Source organism: Pongo abelii, chromosome 16, assembly GCF_028885655.2.
Source record: "Pongo abelii isolate AG06213 chromosome 16, NHGRI_mPonAbe1-v2.0_pri, whole genome shotgun sequence".
Taxonomy (NCBI): Eukaryota; Metazoa; Chordata; class Mammalia; order Primates; family Hominidae; genus Pongo; species Pongo abelii.
In genome coordinates this window covers 21,247,266-21,272,739 of record NC_072001.2, presented here as the reverse complement: position 1 = coordinate 21,272,739, position 25,474 = coordinate 21,247,266, and the positions used below count along the sequence as shown (strand labels likewise).

At 45.8% G+C, this 25,474-nt stretch overlaps 1 protein-coding gene across 22 annotated transcripts in view; it reads right to left on the bottom strand.

Annotated features, from left to right (window-relative positions):
• LOC112131910 (histone-lysine N-methyltransferase, H3 lysine-36 specific-like) overlaps nt 1-25,474 on the bottom strand; it is an 85,834-nt gene that overhangs the window by 26,465 nt on the left and 33,895 nt on the right. For 4 of the 22 annotated variants that reach the window (XR_010137341.1, XR_010137338.1, XR_010137337.1 and 1 more), the window contains exons 1-2: nt 3,116-3,689; nt 2,228-2,363 (exon numbers count right to left, since the gene is read on the bottom strand). The gene's annotated coding sequence lies outside the window, so the exon portion shown is untranslated. Of the gene's footprint in view, nt 1-2,227; nt 2,364-3,115; nt 3,791-11,483; nt 11,763-15,487; nt 15,702-20,260; nt 22,232-23,067; nt 23,194-25,474 lie in introns of those variants that run through there. The other 18 variants (XR_010137346.1, XR_010137343.1, XR_010137350.1 and 15 more) reach the window with 15 other exon arrangements.

Here is a 25,474-nt window from a genome sequence, read left to right as displayed (position 1 = left end):
AAATGATTTTTTTGTATTTGCCGTGAGAGCGGGTGCCTGTAATCCCAGCTACTGGTGAGGCTGAGGCAGGAGAATCGCTTGAACCCGGGAGGTGGAGGTTGCAGTGAGCCAAGATTGCACCACTGCACTCCAGCTTGGGCGACAGGGTGACACTCCGTCTCAAAAAAAAAAAAAAAAAAAAAAAAAAGAAAAGAAAAAATTGAAAAAATTACACCAACTGAAGTACATGGACACCATTAAACTTTTCACAGCATTTTTGACATTTCATTTTAACAAAGGCTTAGTTAAAAAGACATGTGGTAAGGGCCCACAATGAGGAACCAGGTCCAGAGGTGTTAAGTAACTCGTCACACAGCTGAGGTAGCAGAAGCAGAAGCATAATCCAGGCCTCCTCATCTCTGCCAATCTCAGTCTTCTGCTGAAGAATTTAGAATCACTGTCTGTAGCAAGAAGACCAAATTGTGTAACCTAGTAACAAAGACCCTTCGCCATTTGTTCCAAACCTATTATTATTATTATTATTTTTAGACGGAGTCTCCCTCTCTCGCAGGGGCTGGAGTGCAGTGGCCCCATCTCTGCTCACTGCAAGCTCCACCTCCTGGGTTCACGCCATTCTCCTGCCTCAGCCTTCCGAGTAGCTGGGACTACAGGTGCCCACCACCACGCCCGGCCAATTTTTCATATTTTTACTAGAGACGTGGTTTCACCGTGTTAGCCAGGTTGGTCTCCATCTCCTGACCTTGTGATCCACCCGCCTCGGCCTCCCAAAGTACTGGGATTACAGGCGTGAGCCACCGTGCCCGGCCTACATTTTATTTCCCATACCATATTTCACACATCCTGTGTTCTACCCCGGTCAGCACTCTGCTGCTATTCTAACTTGCTCCTACCTTTCCTCCTCCGTATTTGGTTGACACTAACTACCCCTCTTTACGGTTACTTTGGTACTTAACTAGTATTGCCTTCACTGTGGCTCCCAGTGAACATGCAGCTTGCTTATATCATTTACTCAACCAACCAACATTTACTGAGCACGTACAATATTCTAGGAGCAGGGGTACAACAGCCCACATGGGGTTATCTCCTGCTAGAGGTAGGGCGAAATAATAAACGAAATAAAGACATTATTCTGGAAAAGTGGCAAATGTTATGGTAAAAAATAAAACATATGAAGGGCACTGGGGAGTTGAGTTGGGGGAATCTATTTTAATGACCGTAGTTAGGAGGCCTTGCTGAGCAGGTAACACTTGAGCAGAAGCTTCCAAGAGCTTTTTGAAAAGAACAAAGGAGAGAGAAGCAAGTGCAGGGGCTCTGAGGTGTGAGCGGGTGTGCAGTTTCCTCAACAAAGGCCACTGTGGCGGACCTTGAGTGAGGGCGGGTGACATGCATTCGCGTGAAAAAGCGAGTGTCGGCCGGGCGCGGGGGCTCACGTCTGTAATCCCAGCACTTTGGGAGGTCGAGGCGGGTGGATCATGAGGTCAGGAGTTCGAGACTAGCCTGGCCAACATGGTGAAACCCCGTCTCTACTAAAAATAGAAAAGTTAGCCAGGCGTGGTGGCGGGCGCCTGTAATCCCAGCTACTCGGGAAGCTGAGGCAGGAGAATCACTTGAACCTGGGCGGCGGAGGGTGCAGTGAGCAGAGATCGTGCCACTGCACTCCAGCCTGGGTGACAGAGCAAGCCTCCGTCTCAAAGAAAAAAACATCAACAAAACAAAAACAAACGAAAAACAACTTTAGACCTCTTAGTTTTTTTACGAAATCTTTACTACTTGGTTTCCATTGCTATCTAAGTTAGCTTAGGCCTGGCTCAGTGGCTCACGCCTGTAATCCCCGCACTTTGGAGGCCAAGGTGGTTGGATCGTATGAGTCCAGGATTTGGAGACCAGCAGGTGTAACATGGTGAAACCCCGACTTTAAAAAAAATACAAAAATTAGCCAGGCATGGGGCCGCATGTCTGTGGTCCCAGCTACTGCGGAGGCTGAAGTGGGAGGACAGCTTGAGCCCGGGAGGCAAAAGTTGCAGTGAGCCCAGATCGCACACTGTAGCCTGGGGACAGAGCAAGACCCTGGCTCAGAAAAATTAAATACATAAGTTAGATTTAATTTTTTCCAACCTCTCATTTGGCTAATAATTTTTTAAAGCAGTACTGTACTTATAAATATTACAGAACCTAAATCTCCAACTCTAGGCAATAATATTAGTTATAAGTTACAATTTTAACTTACATGTAAGTTTAATATGGTCTCTCTTATGAAAAAAAGGCTGGGAGAGGTTAGAGATGACTTATTCACTCTCATTTCCTCGTAAATACCACCCTTTATTCTCATTTAAAGTCTGAAACCCTGGCCGAGTAGCTCCAGCCTAGAAAGACGAAAACACAGAAGTAAGCAAAACGACTAAAGTTGCTGAGTACGTTTTAAAATTTGGTTGCTAGCCTTCATACTCATTTTGCCAAGCAATCAACATAAAACCTACTCAATTGAGCGTAACTACTGCTTCGACAGGCAGCTTACTGGAATGGAAACTCTCGACTCTGATATTTCCTCTTACTAAAAAAAGTACTAACCGGGCATATGGCTATATACAGGATTTCTAGAAACAGAACTTAACATGCAGTCCTGTATTGAACTGACAATCTAGGAAAGAAATTAAGGAGGCACAAACACAAAAGTAAACACACAGTTTTGCGCAACTGTATAGACAGGGAAATAGGATTCCGTGATTTTATAAAAAAAAAAAAATTAAAACAGCCAGGCTCAAAACATCACAGCAGACTTCTAAGGCTTAACTGTCAGTTATGATCCCCGCAGCAGCTGAAGCCACCTTCTAATACAAAGACAAATGAAACTATTTTAATGAACTTAATGAACATGCGTCCCCGACATGGCCAACGAGCCAGGCTTACTTGTGGGACTGAAGGGCAATCCGATTCACGGTGGGTTTCCACAGTGAAGATTACCAGGAAAAACGCTTCCGACTCAGAACACCCGGAAAGGAAAGCTGCCCGAAGAACCCTTCTCCGACACAAGACGGGCTGGCTCGCCATCAAGTCAGCCCCTTCGCGCTTACCTGAAAGGAAGAAGTGACGACCTCACCCTAACCCGCAGGCCTACCTGCCGCGCGGCTTCCCCTCTGGAGCGCTGCCCGGGGCACCGCAGCTCACACTCCCACACAGGCCGCCCAGTCCTGCGCTGGCACGGCAACCGCCTTCGTCGCCGTCCAGTGGAAGGTGCAGCATTCGGCGCTGAAGCCGTGCGCACCGCCTCCTCCACAGAGAAGCGCCGATAAAAACCTGCCAAGGACAACCTGTGAATCCGCAGTCATCACCAATGCCTGCACCTACGACCTGCGCCGGAAAACATAGGCACGGCTAAATGACGCAAGAGGCCGCGCGCGCACGCGCAGTGCTGCACGACCTACACCCCGCCCCGGGGCGCTCTCCCGCCGGGTTCCGGTTTCTTCACAGGGTCCCAGTCAGCCGGGCGCGGAGGGGCGGGGCAGGGACGGGGGCGGAAAAGACGGTGGGGGCCAGGGGCTGGGACGGCGGCGGGGCCGAACGTGGCGCCAGGATCAAGGCTGGACCTCGGGAGGGAGGAAGCTGGAAGTGTAGTAAGCAGGACAGTATTTTGCCAGGTGGTGTTGGCCCATCAGGAGTTCAAAATGAAAGTCTGGCGTGGCGCTTATTTAAAATTAGGGTTCCGACTGGGTAGGGTGGCTCACTCCTGTAATCCCAGCACTTTGGGAGGCCGAGGCGGGCGGATCACGAGGTCAGGAGGTAGAGACCAACGTGACCAACATGGGAAAACCCCGTCTCTACTAAAAATACAAAAATTAGCTGGGCGTGTTGCTACGCGCCTGTAATCCCAGCTATTCCAGAGGCTAAGGCAGGGGAATCGCTTGAACCCGGGAGGCGGAGGTTGCAGTGAGCAGAGATCAGCCACTGCACTCCAGCCTGGGCGACAGAGCGAGACTCCGTCTCAAAAATAAATAAATAAAATGAGGGTTCCCAGGGGCAGTCACAGTGTGAAGCTGCATTTAATTGGTGTCCCCGGGCGATGCCATAGGAGAACGGTGCCCTAAAGAGCGCAAGAGGCGGGGAAAGGGTGCGTCCAAACCTGGGGGCGGGATGGGGCGGGCCGAAGTAGCAGTGGTAGTTCCACCACTGGGCCCTTCCTTACTGACCGGGTCAGGGAATAGATGTGAGGTTGAGGTTTGGTGAAAGCCCGCCTCGAGACACTGAGAGCAGATTGATTGATTTATTGATTGATTTTGAGACGGAGTCTCGCTCTGTCGCCAGAATGGAGTGCAGTGGCACGATCTCGGCTCACTGCAAACTCCGCCTCCCGGGTTCAAGCGATTCTCCTGCCTCAGCCTCTGGAGTAGCTGGGACTATAGGCGCGCGCCGCCACGCCCGGCTTTTTTTTTTTTTTTTTTTGAGACGGAGTCTTGTCATCCAGGCTGGAGAGCAGTGACACGATCTCGGCTCACTGCAACCTCTGCCTCCTGGGTTCAATGAAGCCATTCTCCTGCCTCAGCCTCCCCGTAGCTGGGATTACAGGTGTGCACCACCACGCCCAGCTAATTTTTGTATGTTTAGTGGAGATGGGGTTTCACTATGTTGGCCAGGCTGGTTTCGAACACCTGACCTCGTGATCCGCCCGCCTCAGCCTCCCAAAGTGCTGGGATTACAGGCGTGAGCCACTGCGCATGGCCAATTTTTGTATTTTTAATAGAGACGGGGTTTCACCATGTTGGCCAGGATGGTCTCGATCTCTTGACCTCGTGATTCACCTGCCTCAGCCTCCCAAAGCGCAGATTTATTTTTCATGAGATATACAGGAAACCAACTGTTAGGCTATCCTGCCTTGGCTCCTCCTGGAAAGGAGAAATTCCTTGGGATCCACCAATGTGGTTTCTGCAGAAGTAGTCAAAGACAGAGCTCATTCATAAGAAGCAAAGAGTAGCCAGCTAGATTGAGACCTCCTAGTAAATCAATGATTCCGTGGTTGCAGGTGTAGAGTCCCTTAGGAATGTTGTTCCAGGTTGTGACTAGACACAGAAACACTATTATATGAAATTTAAATCATGTGGAGTGAGGATATTTGTAAAATGAATTATGCACTTTATTGAAACAAAACACCAAATATCATTTGTCCTTTTCAGGCTCTGATCCTATTGGACTGTTGTGTTCTAGACTGTATACACAGCCTCTGACCACTCTGGTTTTGGTCTAGGTCACTATGCAGCTTCTAATTTTAAACATTTTAATCTGCCGTGAGCTTAGCAATCATCTTAAAACTGGCTCAGAGGGCCTATTACTTGCATCTTAGAACTGGCTCAGAGGATCTATTACTTTCTTTGGTCTCAGCCATGTTTTGGCTAGGTGACACTGTTAGATAAGGAATTCCATTGAATATTGAAAGATGGTTGACAAGTTGGTCTCAGGTGATGTGGTAGATTGATGAAAAATGGCTCTAATTGGCTGGGCGCGTTGGCTTATGCTTGTAACGCCTGTAATCCCAACACTTTCCGAGGCAGAGACGGATGGATCATGAGGTCAGGAGATCAAGACCATCCTGGCTAACACGGTGAAACCCTGTCTCTATTAAAAATAAAAAAAAATTAGCCGGGTGTGGTGGCGGGTGCCTATAGTCCCAGCTACTCGGGAGGCTGAGGCAGGAGAATGGCGTGAACCAGGGAGCCAGAGCTTGCAGCGAGCCAAGATCATGCCACTGCACTCCAGCCTGGGCAACAGAGCGAGACTCCATCTCAAAAAAAAAAAAGACAAAAAAAACTTGTAACTGAATATTGCATAGCAACTTTATTTGTAATAGCTAAAACTCTGAAAGCAACCCAAATGTCCATCAACAGGATAAACAAACAGTGGCACATGTATATAATAGAACACTACTCAGCAATAAAAGGGAATGAACTGGTCAAGTGCAATGGTGCATGCCTGCAATCCCAGCACTTTGGGAGACTGAGGCGGGCAGATCACCTGAGGTCAGGAGTTTGAGACCAGCTGGCCAACATGGCTAAACCCCATCTCTACTAAAAATGCAAAAATTAGCCAAGCGTGGTGGCAGGCACTTGTAATTCCAGCTACTTGGGAGGCTGAGGCAGAAGAATTGCTTGAACCCAGGAAGCAGAGGTTACAGTGAGCTGAGGTTGCACCATTGCACCCCAGCCTGGGCGACAAGAGTGAAACTCCTCAGAAAAAAAACCTCAAAAAAAAAAAAAAAAAAAAAAAAAAAAAGCTGGGGGAATGAACTATTGATATATGCCTTAACATAGCTGAGTCTCAAAATAATTATGTAAGTGAAACAAGCAGACCAAAAAAACAGTGTGTACTCAACGATTACATTTATATAAAAGCCTAGGAAATGGAAGCCCATGTATAGTGACAGAAAGCAGATGAATGGGTCCCTAGGAGTAGAGGAGGCAAGGAGGGTGAAGGGATTGCAGTGGGTCAAAAAGAAACTTTGGTGTGATGGGGATATTCACTGTTTTGTTTATGGCAATGTTTTCATCATAAGACACTTGTCAAAACTTACCAAATCATACATTTTATATATGTGCAGTTTATTATATGTCAATTAAACCCCAGTAAAGCTGTTGAAGTCTTGTCATTGTTACAGAAGCATGGGCCTCTGCAACAATGACAAGACTTCAACAGCTTTAAAACAGTATTTTAAAAAATCATGTATTAGGAAATCAAATAGTTTTCTTATGTATAAATTGTTCCCCAATTACTCTTGTATGTTTTGGTTTTGTTACAACAAAAGCATCAGAACAGCAAAGCAGATGATCATTTTTTCTTTACCTCAACCCCCTATCACTAGTTAAAACTGCCCTTTGTCCTTCCAAAATGAATAGTGGCATTCCCTGCCATTTTAAAGCATTTCTATTATATGAATACTTTTCAATTAATATTATTTAGTTTATTCAAGGCCATTGATGACCTACAAATGTAGTAGGGCATTTTCCAAAACATTTGTTGGGGGTGAGCAGGGAGAAACTTTCTGAAAAATACAGGAATAACTCAAGGTGAATTGAGGTAGAACAGTAGGATAGTGATTAAAAGCCAGGAGTTGGCTTTTATGAACTGCCTCACTTGGTAAAATGGTAAGTGGATGTGGTAAGCAGAATGCCCAAAGATATCCACGTCCTCACCTTGAAACCTGACTGTGCCACCTTACATGGCAAAAAGGGCTCTGAGGAGGCAACTAAGGATCTTGAGAGAGGGAGCTGACCCTGGATTGTCCATGTGGGCCCAAATCAGTCACAAAGGTCCTTCCAAGAGGGTGACAGGAGTGTCAGAGTCAGAGAGTAAGCTATGATGATGGATGAGTGGCGAGAGAAGTGACATTGCTGGCTTCAAAGATGGAGGAAGGAGCCACGAGGCAAGATACAAAGGCGGCCTCTAGAAACCGAAAGAGCAGGGATGAGACTCTTCCCAGGAGCTTCCAGAGGGACCTAATACTGTCTGCACCTTGATTTTAGCCAAGTAAAGCCTGTGTGGAACTTCTAACCTCCAGAACTGTAAGACGATATGCATGTGTTGTTTTAAGCTACAAGGTATATAACTTGTGAAGAGCTGTAAGAAAAAACTAACACAGTTAAGTATGCCAAATTAAGGGAAGGAGAAGATGCTGGGATCCCCCAAATGTCTTTGTCAAAAATAAAACAGATTCAGTGTTACAGATGAGCAACCTGGTCTGACCTTCTCTCCACCCTCTGGTCCATCATGTCAGTGATTTTCACAGACTCATTGTATTTGTTACTTGGTCAGCACCTCTGCTGTCCTGCTCGTCACCACCCAGTTCCATTCCTCTTTCTCATGTCCTTGGCTGGAATGAATCCTGTCCTCTTTGGACTGGTAATAGAGAGGTACCCAGATCTTTTTTGTTTGTTTGTTTTTTGTTTTTAAGATGGAGTTATGCTCTTGTTGCCCAGGCTGGAGTGGAATGGTGCGATCTCAGCTCATTGTAACCTCCTGCCTCAGCCTCCCGAGTAGCTGGTATTACAGGTGCCCACCACCATACCTGGCTAATTTCTGTATTTTTAGTAGAGACAAGGTTTCACCATGTTGGCCATGCTGGTCTCAAACTCCTGACCTCAGGCGATCTGCCCACCTCGGCCTCCCAAGGTGCTGGGATTACAAGTGTGAGCCACTATGCCTGGCTCCCACCCAATTCTTAAAAGCCTTCAGTAAATTCTAAACACACAACTTTCCTGAGACTGTCCCCAGGAAGCCTGTCCCAGGGCAGCCATGCGAACCCCTCAATGGCAGCCCTCCTGCGCAGCCTGACTTTGGGCCCATCCTCACCCACCCAGGCACACTCAGCCTCTGCTGCACCTGCTGAGTGATGGCACTGCTATTCTAATGTTGCCATGGGCTTTCCACAAATGTCTTCACATCCTGTGAATGTTTCTCTTCCATAAGCCCTGCTTCAATGGGGCTCTGACACTGAACGCGACCCACCTGCCTCCCTGCCTGCTTCCCACAGCATGTCATCCAAAAGCATGGCAAAGAAGTTTGCAGGCAGCCCCAGCCGAGCCTATGCTGTAGAGCATGCTCCCTGGACTATGTCATCCAAAAGCATGGCAAAGAAGGCAGGCGGTCCCATCCGAGCCTATGCTGTAGCACACTCCCTGGACTATGTCATCCAAAAGCATGGCAAAGAAGTTTGCAGGCAGCCCCATCTGAGCCTATGCTGTAGAGCATGCTCCCTGGACTATGTCATCCAAAAGCATGGCAAAGAAGTCTGCAGGCAGCCCCATCCGAGCCTATGCTGTAGAGCATGCTCCCTGGACTATGTCATCCAAAAGCATGGCAAAGAAGGCAGGCGGTCCCATCCGAGCCTATGCTGTAGCACGCTCCCTGGACTATGTCATCCAAAAGCATGGCAAAGAAGGCAGGAGGTCCCATCTGAGCCTATGCTGTAGCACGCTCCCTGGACTATGTCATCCAAAAGCATGGCAAAGAAGGCAGGAGGTCCCATCTGAGCCTATGCTGTAGAGGACGCTCCCTGGCCTACTGGGACTTGTACTGTGTGTCTGGCTGATTCTCTGGAAAGTTCCTCTACAACTGAAAGAAGGCCGGGTGAGGTGGCTCACACCTGTAATCCCAGCACTTTGGGAGGTCGAGGCGGGTGGATCAAGACCACCCTGGCCAATATGGTGAAACCCTGCCTCTACTCAAAATACAAAAATTAGCCAGGTGTGGTGGTGGACGCCTGTAATCAAGCTACTGGGGAGGCCGAGGCAGGAGAATCGCTTGAACCCGGGAGGCAGAGATTACAGTGAGCCGAGATGGCACCACTGCACTCCAGCCTGGGCGCCAGAGCAAGACTCCGTCTCAAAAAAAAAAAAAAAAAGTGAAAGAGGAAGCCATGCCTCAAACCCCCCCAGTAGAAGGACTGTGACCAGAACTTGACTCCCCTGAAGATGAGACTCTCTAGAATCTCAAATCTAGAAATGCTAGCACCTGGCAATTCATTTAAAGTTTCATTGTTTAGCTCCCACTTATAAGTGAGAACATGTGGTTTTTGACTTTCAGACATACAGAGTGGAATAACAGACACTGGAAACTCCAAATGAATAGGAATGAAAGGTAAAGTAGACTTGGAAGAGGGCCAAGCGGGCGACTTGAGAGATCAAGTACCTTCATTAATTTCATACTTCGCCAGTGACCACCCAGTGCCACTGATTCAGGCTAGCTGGGTTAACCTGAAGGGAAGGGTGGGAGGGATGAAATATTATATTCAGGTGATGTTACACTAAAAGCCCAGACTTCACCACTGTGCAATATATCCGTGTAACACAACTGCATTTGTACCCCTGAATCCATCAAAAAATTTATTTAAAAAAGTTTAAAGCTTAAACTTTCAGTAAGACACAACTTTTTCCAGCATAAGGACTGTCACGCTAGGTCTCCCTTAAAGCAAGAACTTCCCTCTCTGGTGCTTGCGTATCTCCCCTCTCCTCCTCATCCTCTATTTCTGTCATTTCGTACTGGTCAATTCTGCTGCTTGCCACAGATGTAGAAAAGGATTTTACGGCGAGTAGATTTTAAAACTGCTGTATTCTCAACACCTACACAATGCATGGTACATTATAAGAGCTTCATCAAGGCCGGGCATGGTGGCTCACGCCTGTAATCCCAGCACTTTGGGAGGTCAAGGTGGGTGGATTACCTTGGGTTGGAAGTTCGAGACCAGCCTGACCAATATGGAGAAACTCGTCTCTACTAAAAACACAAAATTAGCCAGGCATGGTGGTGCATGCCTGTAATCCCAGCTACTCGGGAGGCTGAGTCAGGAGAATCGCTTGAACCCAGGAGGTGGAGGTTGCAGTGAGCTGAGATTGCGCCATTGCACTCCAGCCTGGGCAACAAGAGTGAAACTCCGTCTCAAAAAAAAAAAAACAAAAAGAAAAGAAAAAAAGCACTTTGGGAGGCTGAGGCGGGCGGATCACAAGGTCAGGAGATCAAGCCTGGTGACAGAGCGAGACTCTGTCTCAAAAACAAAAACAAAAAAAAGCTTCATCAGTATCTGTTGAACAAATCAAAGCAGACACTGAAACAAGACTCTATGTCTATCTTCTCCCACCATGAGTGACACAGCTAGCCTGAATCCATGGCACTGGGTGGCCACTGGCGAAGTATGAAATTAATGAAGGCCCCTGATCTCTCAAGTTGCCAGCTTGACCCTCTTCAAAGTCTACTTTACTTCCTTTCATTCCTGTTCTGAAGCTTTTAAATAAACTTTTGACAGGGCATGGTGGCTCAGACCTGTAATCCCACCACTTTGGGAGGCCAAGGTGGGCAGATCACCTGTGGTCAGGAGTTCTATGGGAGACTGGCCAACATGGTGAAACCCTGTCTCTGCTAAAATACAAAAATTAGCTGGACACGGTAGCGTGTACCTGTAATCCCAGCTATATGGGAGCCTGAGACAGGAGGATTGCTTGAGGCTGGGAGGCAGAGGCTGCAATGAGCCAAGATCACGCCACTGCACTCCAGCCTGGGCGAAAGAGCTAGATTCTGTCTCCACAAAAAAACTTTCACTCCTGCTCTAAAACTTGGAGTCCCACATGGATTCCCCACTGGTAACATACTTTGGTGCCACATGACTTAGAAATGTTTCCTAGTGTAAGACACCTCCATGCCTCCCTTGCCTTCTTCGGCAGGAGGTGCTCAACCCCTATACACGTTTTCTTCTCCTTTTCTCTCCTACTTACTAACCAAATCCCAAAACAATTCCTCTCAGCCATAAGTGACTCTGCCCCGCCAGCTGGTCTCTCAGCTCACCTTGATGGGTGGCTCACAGGGATGGAAAGGACCTTGGGTCCAGACCGGGAAGAACTGAGGCACTAATGGCCTCCTGGACAGGAGGTTCTGAAGAATCATAGGGCTAAAGCCTAACACCATGCAGTGTCGGGGGCTTGGGAAAAAAAAAGAAAATCACAAGTTCACTTTGATTAATTTAAAACCATAATATAGGCCGGGTGTTGGTGGCTCACGCCTGTAATCCCAGCACTTTGGGAGACTGAGGTGGGCAGATCACCTGAGGTCAGGAGTTCGGGACCATCCTGGCCAACATGATGAAACCTCGACTCCACTAAAAATACAAAACTAGCCAGGTGTGGTGGCACGCGCCTGTAATCCCAGCTACTCGGGAGGCTGAGGCAGGCGAATCGCTTGAATCCGGGAGGCAGAGGTTGCAGTGAGCCGAGATCACACCATTGCACTCCAGCCTGGGCAACAAAAGCAAAACTCAGTCTCAAAAAATAATAATTAAAAATAAATAAATAAATGAAAGCATAGTATATAGGGACAAGAAACAGCATCTATCTTTTTTTTTTTTGAGACAGAGTCTTGCTCTGTCACCCAGGCTGGAGTGCAGTGGCGCGATCTCTGCTCACTGTAAGCTCTGCCTCCCAGGTTCATGCCATTCTCCTGCTTCAGCCTCCCGCGTAGCTGGGACTACAGGTGCCCGCCAGCACGCCTGGCTAATTTTTTTTTTTTTGTATTTTTAGTAGAGACGGGGTTTCACCGTGTTAGCCAGGATGGTCTCGATCTCCTGACCTCGTGATCCACCTGTCTCAGCCTCCCAAAGTGCTGGGATTACAGGCTTGAGCCACCGCGCCTGGCATTTTTTTTTTTTTTTTTTAGACGGAGTCTTGCTCTTGTCGCTCAGGCTGGAGTGCAATGGCATGATTTCTGTTCACTGCAACCTCCCTCTCCTGGGTTCAAGCGATTCTCCTGCCTTAGCCTCCGGAGTAGCTGAGATTACAGGTGCCTGCCACCATGCCTAGCTAAATTTTGTATTTTTACCATGTTGGCCAGGGTGGTCTCAAACTCCTGACCTCGGGTGACCCACCTGCCTCAGCCTCCCAAAGTGCTGGGATTACAGGCATGAGCCACTGCGCCTGGCCTATCATGTTTTTTTTAAAAGGCTGATCTGTTGTTTATTTTCTTATTCATCAATTCCTTTGAGCCACATGAGCTGGGTTGAAATAACACCGTTTTCCTCAATTTTTTAGAAAACTAAAGCCTGTAATCAGCTTTCCTTCATTTTTCCCTAATGTCTTCCATTTGGTGTTCACGTGTTCTTAGGCTTCTCCTGGTTGTGACGTGCTTTCAGATTCCATGACCTTCACAGAGGACTGGTCAGGTGTACTGCAAGATGTTCCTCTACTCCGGTTTGTGTGGTGTTTTCCTCATGCTGATGCTAGGGCCGTGGATTGGGGGGTGACGTGCTTTCTCGGGCCATCCTGTTAATAAGGTCATGTGCATTGACCATCTCACGCAGTCCTGGGACCTGTCATATGGACAGGTGCTCCCTGAAGTGTGGCTGCGGTGTGTGTGTATGTGTGTGCCTTAGAGACAGACACATCTGCTTCCTTGGGAAATCATACTTGGTTTTATTTAATTCTATTTAATTAAATTGTATGGGAAGTCCGCTATGCTTTTACTTCAAAGCTGAATTCCTTAAACTATCCATGATTTTATATTTTCATTCGAGACTGTTAGGCCCTTTATCTCTTCTCTGAAGCCACACCTGGCTTGCTCAGAGAAAGTTTCACCTGCATTCTGCAATGTAAATTATTACATGAGTTCACTTTCTCTCACAACCCATGACTCGGGGGCCACATCCTTCCCAGACAGCTCTTAATATTCTTCTCCTGAGAATATGGCCAAGAACCACAAGACTTTCTCAGTCCCTCTGGAAGCAACGGAAATGGACTGTTTCACAGCCTGCCACATCCTGCATCGGCAAAACTGTCCCGTCCGGGGCCTCCCAGCACAAACCACACCGGCAAAAAGCTCTGCCTCGCAGAGCACTAAGGAGTGCAGGGCTGCGGTGCATCCACCTGGGAAGTAGCCGTGGCCCATCCAGGGCTTGGTTTTGGATCTGCCGTGCGTGTTCGCCATACTGAAGATCACTTGTATTCATTTGGTGCAGGTCTAAGCCGCAGCAGGCTCCGGAAGAGCACCCCAGGAATGCACAACTCTGAGAGGTACTCGGGAGGTTGAGGCAGGAGAATCGCTTGAACCCAGGAGGGGGAGGTTGCAGTGAGCCAAAATGCTCACTGCAATGAACACTTATGTAAACGTATCTGTATGAGTCCCAGATTTAAATTATTTTGAGGACATAGCTAAGAGGGGAATTGCTGAGTCATAGTAATTCTATGCTTAAATTTTTTAGGAACTGCCAAATTTTTCCACAGCAGTGGCGTCATTTTACATTGCCACCAGCAATGTGTTGGCTCCGTGTTTTCCATGTTCTCACCAATACTTGTTATTTTCTAGGTGCCTTTTTTCTTTTCTTTGTTGTTGTTGTGGGTTTTTTTTTTTTTGGTCATCCTAGTAGGTATGAAGTGGTTGCTTATTCTTTTTAAATATACTTCTGAAGTCCAGGCTTTTTGAGATGGAATTTTGCTCTTGTTGCCCAGGCTGGGGTGCAATGGCACGATCTCGGCTCACTGCAACCTCTGCCTCCCGGGTTCAAGTGATTCTCCTGCCTCAGCCTTCCGAGTAGCTGGGATTACAGGAATGTACCACCATGCCTGTCTAATTTTGTATTTTTAGTAGAGATGGGGTTTCTCCATGTTGGTCAGGCCGGTCTCGAATTCCCAACATCAGGTGATCCGCCTGCCCTGGCCTCCCACAGTGCTGGGATTACAGGTGTGGGCCACCATTCCTGGCTTCAGCCCATACTTTCTTTTTCTAAAACATTGTAGGTGTTGTCCCATTGTCTTTGGCATTAAATGTTATTCTATTTTAATGTCTGAGGCCACAATCAAGAATAATTAAACACAAATAGGGTATAAATAATGTTAAGGAAGGATTGTTGATTTTGTTGGGTGTGATGGTAAAATTGTGGTTAGGTTAATGTCTTTATTACAGATAACTACTAAAGTATTTATAGCTTAAATGATTATGTTGGGGATTTACACTTTTAAAAATCTCATAAGGAAAAAAGTGAGTGTGTGAGCAAGAGTGGATATAGATTTGCCAACAGATGACACCTGTTACCACCCCAAGGAGGATAGCAAATAGAATAACAGCTGGGTGTGGTGGCTCACACCTATAGTCCCAGCTACTTGGGAGGCTGAGGCAGGAGGATCACTTGAGGCAGGGGAGTGTTTGAGGCTGGGCTGTAGTGTTCTATATTCATGCGTATGAATAGTCACTGCACTCCAGCCTGGGCAACACATGGTAAGACCTCTTCTCTTCAAAAAAAAAAAAAAAAAAAAAAAAAAAAAAAAAAGGCTAGGCACAGTGGCTCACACCTGTAATCCCAGCACTTTGGGAGGCCGAGGAGGGCGGATCACAAGGTCAAGAGATTGAGACCCTCCTGGCCAACATGGTCAATCCCCGTCTCTACTAAAAATACAAAAATTAGCTGGGCGTGGTGGCACATGCCTGTAATCCCAGCTACTTGGGAGACTGAGGCAGGAGAATTAGCCTGGCATCAGAGTGAGACTCTGTCTAAAAAAAAGGCATAACAATGCCTGCCATTGGCTGGGCACAGTGGCTCATGCCTGTAATCCCAGCACTTTGGGGGGCCCAGGCGGGAGGATCACAAGGTCAGGAGATCGAGACCATCCTGGCTAACACGGTGAAACACTATCTCTACTAAAAATTAAAAAAAAATTAGCTGGGCATGGCATCATGCGCCTCTAGTCCCAGCTACTTGGGAGGCTGAGGCGGGAGAATCGCTTGAACCTGGGAGGCGGAGGTTGCAGTGAGCTGGGATCGAGATCATGCCACTGCACTCCAGCCTGGGCAACAGAGTGAGACTCCACCTAAAACAAAACAAAACAAAGTAAAACAAAACAAAAACAAAACAATGCCTGGCACCAGGAGTACAGGTGTAGCAGTCTCAGAATGTCAACTCACTCCATAGTTTGCAGATGTCATGGTCACCAAGAAAGACCCAACTCATATAGGCGGTGAACAACACTTTACTCACATTGAGAAGAGGCAGGGCAAGATCAGCTTCAACAGTGGGCATCAGTCTCCCAAGGCAACCTTCAGTCTACACGGGGTGGTGTTCGGCTTGCACCTCTCCTGTGCTGTAGACAAAAGATCCTGTGTCCTCCCCACCAGGAAAGATGGAATAGTGAGGTTGGCCAAGTACTACATAAAGCACATGCTTTAGAAGAACAAAGAAGACAATATTGAGTCTGAAACAGAGAAAGATATTACCACATAGGGAAATAAACCCAGTCCAAGTTGCAAGGGCTTTTTTTTTTTTGAGACGGAGTCCCACTCTGTTGCCAGGCTGGAGTGCAGTGGCATGATATCGGCTCACTGCAACCTCTGCCTCCCAGGTTCAAGTGATTCTCCTGCCTCAGCCTCCCACATAGCTGGGACCACAGGTGTGCGCCACCACACCAAGCTAATTTTTGTATTTTGAGTAGAGATGGGGTTTCACCATGTTGGCCAGGATGGTCTCTATTTCTTGACCTTGTGATCCGCCTGCCTTTGCTTCCCAAAGTGCTCGCATTACAGGCTTGAGCCACTGCACCTGGCCACCCAAGGCCTATTCTAATGCTGCCAAACAGGGGTCAAAAGATTGCACACACGTGACTGCCTTTCCTAGCAAGATTAAAAGTTGAAAGATCAGCAGGAAGTTGCTAACTGATTAACGTGGGTAGTGTATATAAAGTTATGTGAATTGCATGCTTTCTCCCTTCTTTATCTGTGTGTTTGAGAACATCCGTAATGAAGGTATTTATGGTGGCTGGGTGAGGTGGCTTATGCCTGTAATCCCAGCACTTTGGGAGACCAAGGCAGGCAGATCACTTGCCTACTTTAACTTATATTCCTTTATTCAGGGAGAGAAGTTATTGAGATGTTAACTGATTGTAGGCAAAGGGAAGAAACATGGAAGTCAGGTTTGTTGGTGGAGGAAAAATGGTACTAAAGACTCTGCCCAACAAATATTCAGAATCCAGAAATGTTCGTATTTCTCCGTGGTTCAATTTCTCATGTGTCACTTTCCATTATAAGGATTCTGGGGAGCAAATAAGATACGATTCTTCCAGGTATCAACCCAGAGTCTTTTTCTTTTCTTTTTTTTTTTTTTTTTTTGAGACGGAGTCTTGCTCTGTCGCCCAGGCTGGAGTGCAGTGGCACAATCTTGGCTCACTGCAACCTCTGCCTCCCAGGTTCAAGCAATTCTTCTGGCACAGCCTCCTGAGTAGCTGGGATTACAGGCCCATGCCACCATGCCTGCTAATTTTTGTATTTTTAGTAAAGACAGTGTTTCACCATATTGGTCAGGCTGGTCTTGAACTCCTGACTTCATGATCCACCCTCCTTGGCCTCCCAAAGTGTCATCCCAGGATTACAAGCATGAGTTCGGCGCCTGGCCAAAATGGTGTTTTTTTTTTTTTTTTTTTTTTTTGAGACAGAGTCTTGCCCTGTCACCCAGGCTGGAGTGCAGTGGCGCGATCTCAGCTCACTGCAAGCTCCACCTCCCGGGTTCATGCCATTCTCCTGCCTCAGCCTCCCATGTAGCTGGGACTACAGGTTCCTGCCACCACGACCAGCTAATTTTTTGTATTTTTAGTAGAGATGGGGTTTCACTGTGTTAGCCAGGATGGTCTCGATCTCCTGACCTCGTGATCCGCCCACCTCAGCCTCCCAAAGTGTCATCCCAGGATTATAGGCGTGAGCCACTGCACCTGGCCCAAAATGGTGATTTTTATAATTCAATCATTCTGTTTACTAATGGAATCTTTTTTTTTTTTTTTTTTTTCTGGGACAGAGGCTCACTCTATCACCCAGACTGGAGTGCAGAGGCCTAATCTGGGCTCACTGTCACCCCAGCCTCCTGAGTTCAAGCGATTCCTCTGCCTCAGCCCTCTGAGTAGCTGGGATTACAGGAGTGCACCACCATGCCTGGCTCATTTTTGTATTTTTAGTAGAGAGGTCTTTCATCACATTGGCCAGGCTGGTCTCAAACTCCTGACCTCGTGATCTGCCCACCTCAGCCTCTCAAAGAGCTTGGATTATAGGCGTGAGCCACAGTGCCTGGCAGGAATCTGTTAATGTGCATCTTGGCATATACACTGAGACACACACACACACATATATTCCAATATATATCAACGTATGTGATAGCCTCACCTAGGTCAAGATATGGTAAATTTATTTTCTTTCTTTTTTTCACTTTTTTTTTTTTTTTTTGAGACAGACACTTGCTCTGTCACCCAGGCTGGAGTGCAGTGACGCAATCTCAGCTCACTGCAACCTCCGCCTGCCGAGTTCAAGGAATTTTCATGCCTCAACCTCCTGAGTAGCTGGGATTACAGGCATGTACCAACATGCCTGGCTAATTTTTGTGTTTTTGGTTTTGCCATGTTGTCCAGGCTGGTCTCAAACTCCTAGCCTCAAGTGATCCAGCTGCCTTGGCCTCCCAAAGTGCTGGGATTACAGATGTGAAACACTGCGCTCAGCCTTTCCTTTCTTTTCTCCTTCCTTCCTTACTTCTTGTGACTGGTATTGCTCAGTCACTGAAGTGATAGGCTGCGGTGCACTGACACAATCATAGCTCACTGCAGCCTCAAACTGTTGAGCTCAAGCAATCCTCCTGCCTCAGCCTCCTGAGTAGCTGAGACTACAGGCGCACACCAGCATGCCATGCTAATTTTTAACTTTTTGTAGAGATGGGATCTCACTATGTTGCCCAGGCTGGTCTCTAACTCCGGGGCTCAAGTGACCCTCTCGCCTAGGCCTCCCAAAGTGCTGGGATTACAGGTGTGAGCCATTGCACCCAGCCAAGATACGGCAGATTTCTAGTACCCCAGAGAGCTCCTTCCTGATCTAACTTTCCCACAAAGGAAACTACTCTTCTGACTTCAATCATCGTCAGTTCTGCCTTCCTGCGCTTCATCTAAGTGGGCTGGTACAGTGCACTGTCTCTCATACCTGGCTCCCTCTATTCACCCATGTCGTTGAACGTTCCTACCGCTTCATTTTTCTTTTTTGGCTGTGTAGTATTCCATGATGTGACTATCACCACTTATTCACTCTCCTGTTGATGGACATTTAGGTTGTTTTCATTTGGGGCTCTTATGAATAAAAATGGCAATGAACATTTTTTTTTTTTGAGATGGAGTCTTGCTCTGTCACCCAGGCTGGAGTGCAGTGGCACGATCTCCGCTCACTGCAAGCTCCGCCTCCCAGGTTCACACCATTCTCCTGCCTCAGCCTCCCGAGTAGCTGGGACTACAGGTGCCCGCCACCACGCCCAGCTAATTTCTTTTTGTATTTTTAGTAGAGACGGGGTTTCATCATGTTAGCCAGGATGGTCTTGATCTCCTGAGCTCGTGATCCGCCCGCCTCGGCCTCCCAAAGTGCTGGGATTACAGGCATGAGCCACCGCACCCGGCCAACATGGAGATTCTTTACATTGTTCTACCCTGGTGTATGTCTTAAGATTTTTGTAATAAAAAGTCAAAAACAGGCCAGGAGCAGTGCTCCCAGCACTTGGGAGGCTAAGGCAGTTGGATGACTGGAGGCCAGGAGTTCAAGACTAGCCTGGGGAACATAGCAAGACACCGTCTCTACTAGAAATACAAAACAATTAGCTGGGTGTGGTGGCAAGCGCCTGTAATCCCAACTACTGCGGAGGCTGAGGCATGAGAATCTCTTGCACCTGGGAGACGGAGGTTGCAGTGAGCTGAGATCGCACCACTGTACTCCAGCCCAGACCACAGAAGGAGACTCTTCTCAGAAAAAAAAACCACAGACCTCTCTCTGTGAAATGCAGTGCAACATAAGGAAAAGAGCCTAAGCTTAACAGCCAAACAGACCTCAACATGAATCCTCCTGTGGGCAACTGCTGGAAATGGAAGCTCGTTCAAATCACCTGTTTTATCTATAAACACTGAGCACATCCAGCAAATAAATATTTTAAGAAAAATGTTTCAATATGTAAACAGGCAAAACACTACCTAATGCTGAATAACTGGTAGCTTTTTTTTTTCTTCTTTTTTTGAGACTCAGTCTCCCTCTGTTGACCAGGATGGAGTGCAGTGGCATGATGTCAGCTCACTGCAACCTCCACCTCCTGGGACCAAGTGATTCTTGTGCCTCAGCCTCCCAAGTACGTGGGATTACAGGTGCCCACCACCACGCCTGGCTAATTTTTGTATTTTTAGTAGAGATGATGTATCGCCACATTGGCCAGGCTGATCTCAAACTTCTGACCTTAAATAATCCACCCCGCTTAGCCTCCCAAAGTGCTGGGATTACAGGCATGGTAGCTATTATTAAACCTGAGCAATCTAAACAATGATGTGATCACCCTATTGAAGGAAAATAGGGTAAGCCAAGAGCACTAAAAAATGACTCCCATTTCTTACACTGTACCAAAACTGGTAAAATTTCCTACTCTCAAAGATAATAGCTTTCCTAGGAAAAAAGGGAAAAAAATCCATAAATTTAAAAAACCAAAAATAAAAAAATTCCATCTTCTCTATACCTCACATCATATGCAAAAATTAATACAAAATAGATTGTAGACCTAATAGTGAAATGTAAAACTAAAAAATTCTATGAAGAAAACATAGAACTAAAAATCTTTGTGACACTGGCCAGGTGCGGTGGCTCACACCTGTAATCCCAGCACTTTGAGAGTTTGGGAAGCCAAGGCAGGTGGATCATCTGAGACCAGAGTTTGAGAACAGCCTGGCCAACATGGTGAAACCTTGTCTCTACTAAAAATGCAAAAGTTAGCTGGGCATAGTGGTGCATGCCTGGTATCTTGGCTACTTGGGAGACTGAGGCACAAGAATCACTTGTACCCGAGAGGTGGAGGTTGCAGTGAGCCAAGATTGCGCCACTGCACTCCAGCCTGGATGACAGAGTGAGACTCTGTCGCAGATTAAAAGAAAAAAAAAAACAACTTTGTGACACTGGCTTAAGCAAAACTTCTTAGCTATGACAGCAAATCACAGTCCATAAAAAGAACAAATTGATAAACTGGATTTCATAAAAATTAAGAACTATTAGTCTTACAAACACATCATTAAGAAAAAGAAAAAGTTGGCCAGGCACAGTGGCTCATGCCTGTAATCCCAGCACTTTGGGAGGCTAAGGCAAGTGGACCACCTGAGGTCGGGAGTTCGAGACCAGCCTGACCAACAGGAGAAACCCTGTCTCTCCCAAAAATACAAAAATTAGCCGGGCGTGGTGGCGTATGCCTGTAATCCCAGCTACTTGGGAGGCTGAGGCAGGAGAATCACATGAACCCAGGAGGCGGAGGTTGCAGTGAGCCAAGATTGCGCCATTGCACTCCAGCCCGGGCAACAGTGCGAGACTCCATCTCAAAAAAAAAAGAAAAAAGGAAAAAGAAAATGTGGCCAGAAGTTGTGTGTTGCACCTATAATCCCAACACTTTCAGGGGCTGAACAAGGAAGACTGCTTCATCCCAGGAGTTCAAAACCAGCCTGGTAATAAAGTAATAAAACCCTGTCTCTACAGAGAAATTTAAAAATTAGCCAGGCATGTGGCAGGCACCTGTAGTCCCAGCTACTAAGGAGGCTGAGCCAGAAGGATCGCTTGAGCCTGCGAGGTTGAGGCAGCAGTGAGTCAGAGTTGTACCACTGTACTCCAGCCTAGGCGACAGAGAGAGACCCTGTCTCAAGGGAAAAAAAGAAAAATGGGAGGGGGAGGGGAGGGGCAGGGAGGGTACAAAGTGTCCAAAAACTTGAATGTTCTTAGCAGCTTTATTTATAATAACCAAAACGGGAAACAACCCAAATGTCTATCAACAGGTGAATGGATCAACAACCAATTAAATCCATACAACAAACTACTACTCAGCGATAAAAAGAAATGAACTATCGATACATACAACCACCTTACTGAATCTCAAAATAATAATGCTGAGTGATGATTTCACAGGTGCACGCATATATACATATCAAAATTTATCAAATCATGCACCTGAAATATGTGCAATTTTTTGCACTTCAATTCTACCTTAATAGAGCTGTTTTACACACTCAAAATGATTTTTCTCTTGACCATGTAATATCCTCCCTTTAGGTACTGTCTTCCTTTCTGTTGAAGTCAAGTTTCTTCAAGAAGTTATGTATACGGCTATTCACTCACCCTTCAATCTAGTGTAATGAGACATCCTCTGGCAAAAATTGAAGCATTTTCTCACTGCCACATACAAAAGCCTCTCTTCACTCTGGAACCTCCTTAGTGTCTTTGCTGCATCTGCCCCTACAGATAACACCTGACTCCTGTGGCTTCAGAGATATTCACTAGCTCCTCCTCTCCTTCCAGTAACTCATTATAAGAGCCTATATGCCCAGGTAGTGTCACTGACCATTATCTTACCCTAATGACACTTTTTCTTTGGGAAGTATGATCTATATGTGCGGCTTCAATGACTTACAGGCATAAGATCCATACCTCAGCCCTGATTTCTTCAGTTTACATGCTGTAATGTCTACATATCATGCTAAAAAAAAAAAGAGAGAGAGAGAGAACACTTTCCAGCCTGGGCAACATAGTAAGACCCCCTTCTCAATAAAAGTAAAAAAATATTACCCAGGCATGGTGGCAAGTGGCTGTAGTCCCAGCTACTTGGGAAGCTGAGTTAGGAGGACTGCTTGAGCCCAGGAGCTCAAGACTACGATGAGCTCTGATCACGCCACTGCACTCCAACCTGGACCACAAGACCTCATCTCTTAAAAAAAAAAAAAAAAAGGACATTTTACTTAGCACAGCTTTATGAAGGGCTTTACCAGCAGGTCTCAGCTGACTATTCCTATTTTCTAACCCAATCTATTATCTTTTTACTTTTTTGGTACATATTTTTATTGATGTATGATGTACACACCATGAAGCACACACATCCTAAGAGTATAGTTGATGAAGTAAACATGCTCATGTAATCACTATGCAGATTAAGAAATATAAAACATTACCAGTAACCAAGAAGCCCTCTTAGTTACTGCCTATGCCTCTTAACTAAAATATCCTAAACTCTAAACACATTGGCCTGTATTCTATATTCCCCAAATGTTTTACACACTTTCTTTACTGGACCTTCTGCCCTTCCCCTCCCGACACCATTTTCTCTTTCTCTCTTAAAGCTAAACACAGATCTCTTCCTCTATAGCATTAGCTCATCTTTGCTTACATTACACTCTAAATGTATCACCAACACAATGCTTTTTGCACTGTATTATGCCACCCACTTATTATTCACTTGGTAACTTTTCTGAAAGCAGTGACCCCACAGCACCATTTCTATATGTGTAACAACTAGCCCAGTGTTGCCACAGGAAAGTGTCTCCAATAAAATTCAGAGGGGAGGGGAGAGGGATAGCATTAGGAGATATACCTAATGTTAAATGAAGAGTTAATGGGTGCAGCACACCAACATGGCACATGTATACATATGTAACAAACCTGCACGTTGTGCACATGTACCCTAAAACTTAAAGTATAATAAAAAAAAAAAGGAAAACTTAAAATTCAAACTTTCTTTGGAGGAAGACCATTTGATATCTACTTTACCTGTGTGTGACATTCATTGCAGATAAATTTTCCTCTTGGCATCTCAGTCAATCCAAGGCACTCCAGGTGGAAAGCCCCGCAGCACTGAGCCTCACATAACAGCAGCTCACCTGATTTTTCACAATTCTGTTAAGAGAAAGAAAACATCTATCTGTTTTTCCATGTTTGAGAATGAAGAGTAAAACCAGTGTCAGTGGGTTAAAATAAACAAAGGTTAAAAGTGGCAAAAAATGAGGTGAGAAAGAGGCAAGGGCCTGTAGTTGTAGATTTTATTCTAGTTACAAAGGTGTACCATTGGAGAGCTTTGCCAAAGGAAAGCTAAAATCAGGTATTCATTTTTAAAAAGGTTGTTCTGACTGCTACACAGAAAACGAGTTCAAGAGTAGAAAGGTCAGAAAAGAGCATAGAGATAAACCAGAAAGCTACTGAATGGTTCAAGCAACAGACACTGGCTAGCTAGACTTGGGCCATAAAGTTCCAAAAGAGCTCCCATCAAGGTCTGAACAGCCCTTTTGGGACACATCTAGAACCATCCCAGAGAGAGATCACTTTTCTGAAATAATCTCAGCTAAGATAGGGCCTCACTTAAGACAGGGGCTTAGGAAATAACAACAGGCATCTGTCATTATAAAACACTGTAAGATTTATGTACTTTTTTTTTTTTTTTGAGAGAGTCTTGCTCTATCGCCCAGGCTGGACTGCAATGGTGCAATCTCGGCTCACTGCAACCTCTGCTGACCAGGTTCAAGTGATTCTCCTGCCTCAGCCTCCGGAGTAGCTGGGATTACAGGCACGCGCCACCACGCCTGGCTAATTTTTGTATTTCTAGTAGAGAGGGGTTTCGCCATGTTGGCCAGGCTGGTCTCGAACTCCTGACCTCATGATCTACCCACCTCAGCCTCCAAAAGTGCTGGAATTACAGGTGTGAGCCACTGCACCCAGCCCAAATATTTTTTAAAGCCTTGTACTACTATGAAAGGCAAACAAGGGGAAAGGTGACTAAATAAGTTTTAGCTTCAAGAACTCATAGAAACAGAATAGGTCTTGATCACTTAAGAATTAAAGCTTAAATAAAAAACTAACTAGGACAGCTTTAGGGAGAAAGGTTAGAGAGGTAGGCTAGAATTGATAGGGGACCCCAGGGACTTTATCAACCTATAGTCTGAGCTATCCTCAAATGTCTGACTCCCCATTATCTACTATTCACATGTAAAAATTGAAAAATAGCATTATACATTGTACTTCGCATATTCAGAGTGCCAATAACATAAGTTTTTATATATAGTGAAAAAAAACTGACCTTCAGCACTTAAATAGGAAAATGTTCATTACAATGTGAATTAGAAACAACATTTTTGCATTAACTAAATGTTATAGACTAATTCTTCAACTGGGATAACCATGTAATTTATCTTTCAAACTGGGACACTTGAGAGTGAAAGGAAGTGCTATTAATAAATTATGACAGAACAAGGGACCTACACAAAGACCGATCCAGACAAGCCAGGACCACAGGGTCACCTTACCTTTAATCTTTTTATTAAATGATCTTTGCAAAATGTATTTACACTCTGACCTGTCTCACTAAGTAAATAATGGGCATAACTGTTTTTGATGATTAACACTGTTGTTTGGGATCTGGTCCAAGTATGTAATAGTGAAGATAACAGGCAAAGAAATTCAATTGAAATTATATTGGCCACGATAACATTTTCTGGTCTGAGTTTACTTTTTTAGAGATCTCAACTTATTTATCTATTACTATTTATTATTTATGCGATAGGGTCTCACTCGGTCACCCAGGTGGGAGTGCAGTGGCATGACCATGGCTCACTAAAGCCTCTACCTCCCCAGCTTCAGGTGATCCAATGACCTCAGTCTCCCAGTAGGGGAACTACAGGCATGCACTGTCATGCCTGGCTAATTTTTATATTTTTGGCAGAGACAGGGTTTTACCATGTTGCCCAGGCTGGTCTCAAATTCCTGGGCTCGAATGATCCACCCACCTCAGCCTCCCAAAGTGCTGAGATTAGTGCTGTGCTCGGCCTATGGTTTCAACTTAAAAAAGAACTAATATCCTCAAGTTTTTTGTTTATTTAAAAGTCTGTAATCTTGACCTCTTGGGCTACAGGTATGAGCCAATGCAGCTGGCTAATTTTTAAAAAAAGACAAATTTTTTAAAAATAGAGACAGGGGTCTCACTGTGTTGCCCAGGCTGGTTTAGAACTCCTGGCCTCAAGCAATCCTGCTGCCTCAGCTTCCAAAAGCACTGTCATTGTAGGTATGAGCCACTGCGCATTGCCTATCTTCAAGTTTTTATACACCAAATTTTAAGAATTACATAGGTACATCAAGACCATTAAAAAAAAAATTCAAATGGTCATTGACTCTACTCACAAAGACTTAA